Source organism: Calonectris borealis, unplaced genomic scaffold (genome assembly GCF_964195595.1).
Source record: "Calonectris borealis unplaced genomic scaffold, bCalBor7.hap1.2 HAP1_SCAFFOLD_40, whole genome shotgun sequence".
Taxonomy (NCBI): Eukaryota; Metazoa; Chordata; class Aves; order Procellariiformes; family Procellariidae; genus Calonectris; species Calonectris borealis.
Genome location: NW_027441454.1, coordinates 926,619 through 930,504, shown reverse-complemented (window position 1 = coordinate 930,504; position 3,886 = coordinate 926,619). Strand labels below are relative to the sequence as shown.

Genomic DNA, 3,886 nt, shown 5'->3' with positions numbered 1-3,886 from the left:
CAGGAGGTCACTCGTGGGCAGAGCAGCTCTCCTGATTCTGCACTGGGGGGCACAGGGAACCCTTTTGTCCCTCAGGGCTCACCAGTGTTCAGGCTGAGAGCAATGTGGAAGATGATGATTTCTGCCCCTTCAGAGAAAGTGCCCGCACTCAGCAGCACAAACCTGAGATCACCATAAGGAGCGGAACAAAGTTACACCAAAGAAAGAGAAGTAATTGGGGGGGGATTTTTTGGGAAACAAGCATAGGATTGGCTCAAAGAAGTCAATGTCTTCTCCTCTTTCAGCAGTCCCCCATGCCCAGAGTGAACAAATGTCCAACAGCAGCTCCATCACCCAGTTCCTTCTCCTGGCATTCACGGACACATGGGAGCTGCAGCTCTTGCACTTCTGGATATTCCTGGGCATCTACCTGGCTGCCCTCCTGGGCAATGGCCTCATCATCACCGCCGTAGCCTGTGATCACCACCTGCACACCCCCATGTACTTCTTCCTTCTCAACCTCTCCCTCCTGGGCTCCATTTCCACCACTGTTCCCAAAGCCATGACCATCTCCCTCTGGGAAACCAGGGCCATTTCCTACTTGGGATGTGCTGCACAGGTCTTTTTTTTCTTTTTCGGTGCTACAGCAGTTTTATCTTCTCACCATCATGGCCTATGACCGCTACGTTACCATCTGCAAACCCCTGCACTACGGGACCCTCCTGGGCAGCAGAGCTTGTGTCCACATGGCAGCAGCTGCCTGGGGTGGTGGTTCACTCACTTCTGTGGTACACACTGCCAATACCTTTTCAATACCACTCTGCCAAGGCAATGCTGGGGACCAGTTCTTCTGTGAAATCCCCCACATCCTCAAGCTCTCCTGCTCAGATGCCTACCTCAGGGAAGTTTGGGTCATTGTGGTTAGTATCTGTGTAGAATTTGGGTGGTTTGTTTTCATCGTGCTGTCCTATGTGCAGATCTTCAGGGCTGTGCTGAGGATCCCCTCTGAGCAGGGCCGGCACAAAGCCTTCTCCACGTGCCTCCCCCACCTGGCTGTGGTCTCCCTGTTTATCAGCACTGGCACGTTTGCCTACCTGAAGCCTCCCTCCATTTCCTCCCTATCCCTGGATCTGGTGGTGGCAGTTCTGGACTCAGTGGTGCCTCCAGCTGTGAACCCTGTCATGTACAGCACGAAGAACAAGGAGCTCAAGGATGCAGTGTGGAGACTGGTGACCAGATGATTTTCAAAAGCAATAAACTGCTTTTCATCTTCTGCAAATCACTCATAATGTAACTCCTTACAGGCCAAGCCCATCTTCTGTAGTTTTTGTTGGTTTTGGTTGTGGGGTTGGGGTTTATTTGCTTTGTTTTACTTCACAGAATGTTGTCCCTAAAGAAATGTCATTATTTGTGCCATTTTTAATTACGTGTCTATCCAACTTTGGTGTTACCCAGAGTCTGTGTAAATAAGGAGCTGTGCTGTCTGTGTGTTTAAACAAAACAATGAACCCCGCAGTGTCTTGTCTGAGATCCTTCCTTTGAGACCTTCTCTGGAGCTACAGGGGCAGTGCCTGTGTGCAGAGGTGGAGGGGAAAAGAGTCCCAGCACAGCAGGACTGCCAGGGAGCACCAGCGCTTGGTCTTTCCAGAGCTGCTCACTTTCCACTTCTACTCTGTCCTTCTCAGCTCTTGCACTGGTTAAGGCCTGAGTGCTCTGGCAGCTTGGTCACAGTCCTGCTGCGTGGTAGTCCTGTGACTGCAGGCAGGGACAGGCAATGGGCACTTCTGGGACAGAGCTGGCCTCCACAACAGCATTTCCATAAAGCAAGGTGATCTTCTCAGGGCACTGCCTGAAGGCTTAGGTCTTGTTCCAAAGCTGCTCTCAAGAACATGCCCAAGCAAGTGGCCCGCAGATGAAAACACCAGTGAACAGCTAAACAATGTGAGTGTGCAAGGTTGGGGCCTGCAGCAATGTCCTTGCACAGCCAGGCCTCCTGCGAGAGGCCTGAAGGACCAGCAGAGCAGGGCCTGCTCTGTGCCCGTGTTCGCTGGACACCCTGGGGAAGCTGCCCCAGGGCAATCATAATGGACGAGCCCCTCAAAAGCACCATTTCCAGCACTGGCCTCTCACCCCAGCCCGGAGAGGTCCTTTGTCCCTCCACGGAGGGACACCGAATGACTAGGTCAGAAGTCCCTGTTTGCATTGTAGAGATGAGACGTAAGCATGCACATCATGTATGTGAGGTGAGATGAACCCCAGTGAGCACAAATGCCACCGGCTATTCCCAGGGGTTCCATGAAGGCCTGAGAGAGAGTGCCTTGAGGTCACTTCACATTGAGAGTAACTTTCCCTGGGAAACCAGGGAAATCCCTTGAATTGAGGTCCCTGTGTCCATTCTTCATGCCTTGGGGGATCTCAGATGGGTGCAGAGCAGGGCGATACACCGCAGGGCTGAGATGTCTCCTATCCTCTGGAGGAATTCAGAGAGACACTGTGACTCCTGCAGTGCACTGCCTCTGTGTGTAAAAGGGAAAGACTCTGTCTCTGACCACCCCTGTGTACATAAGGAGTGCACAAAGCCAGCTCAGATGTGGACACCTGACAGAATCCTGACATTTCTGTGGGTTACTCCAGGAACAACCCCCACTGTCCCAGTGACATTCATCTCAGGTGCCTTGGACAGGTTCATTGCAAGTGCTCCTGTCTGCTACGTCACCCTTGCCTGGGATTCTGGACTATGCCCTCAGAAGTGCCAGAAGCAATCAGAGAGGTTCTGGGGTCCTTGGAAAAGGCAGATGTCAAACCCATCTTCAAGAAGGGCAGGAGCAAGAATTGGGAGAATTACAGACTGGTCAGCCTACCGCCGTCCCTGGAAAGGTGATGGTGCACATCCTCCTGCAGCCATTTCCAGGCACTTGAAGGACAAGAAAGGGATTGCTGAACCAAAATGGTCCGGGGGAAAGAAGAGCATGTTGTGTACCTGGAATTTTGCAAGCCCTTGGACCTAGTCTCCCATGGTGTCCTTACAGCCAGATTGGTGCTATCTGGGCTGAAGAGGTGGATGTTATGAGGGGTGGGAAGTTGGCTGGATAATCAGGCCCAAAAGCCATCTGTGGTACAAAGTCCTCCTAGAAGCCAGTCGGCATCTCTCAGTGACCAACACTTGGGCCAACACAGTTGAACGTCTTTATTATCCCCCTGTATGATGTGACGGAGTGCACTTTCAGCTCCTTTGTGGATGATACAAAGCTGGGCAGAGGCCTCGTCTAGTTCACTCTGCCTTGAGCATGAGAGTCGGACGAGATGATGTTCAGGGATCCCCTCCTGAGTTATTCTATGCTTCAGTGAATCTTTCCCTTGGAGAGATTTTTGAAGGCAGAATAGGCAGAGGAAGAAGAAAAAAAAAAGAGAGGCAGGAGATATAAAATGTGTCAACCTAAATACAGCAGTTGCTGTGAAGAAAATTTCTCCACTCAAATCGTTGGTAGGAAATATATTTGATAGATTTGATCAAACAAGCATACTTTTATCTGGTCAGGTCCTGGGCCACAAGGAGAGTGATGGATGGGCATGGTATTATGAAGTCAGCTGTGTCTCAGAAACCCATAATCCAGTAGGAAGCACATGGCTGTGAAGGGGACTGTGAGGTCGGTTCTGTCTCTGGAGGTGATAGGCCAGCAGCAGGAACATGGCTGGGAAAGTACCTCTGCCAAAGTACCCATAGGCCCTCTCCAGGAAAAGGGCTTGTATGCGAGTTGTCACGTCCATTCCACTTGCGTCCATGATGCGACAGTAGCAGGCACGTGCCTTGGTCGTGTCCATCAGAGAAGCTGAAAGGCCAGCAGCAGTCATGTGGTTCAGAAGCTCATGGTGAGGTGTCACGAATGAGTGGTTTAGAGGCTGCTCA

At 51.5% G+C, this 3,886-nt stretch overlaps 1 pseudogene; it reads left to right on the top strand.

Moving 5' to 3' along the window:
* The first annotated feature begins 310 nt into the window (after nucleotides 1-310).
* Nucleotides 311-1,220, top strand: LOC142076248 (olfactory receptor 14C36-like; annotated as a pseudogene).
* The last annotated feature ends 2,666 nt before the right edge of the window (nucleotides 1,221-3,886 follow it).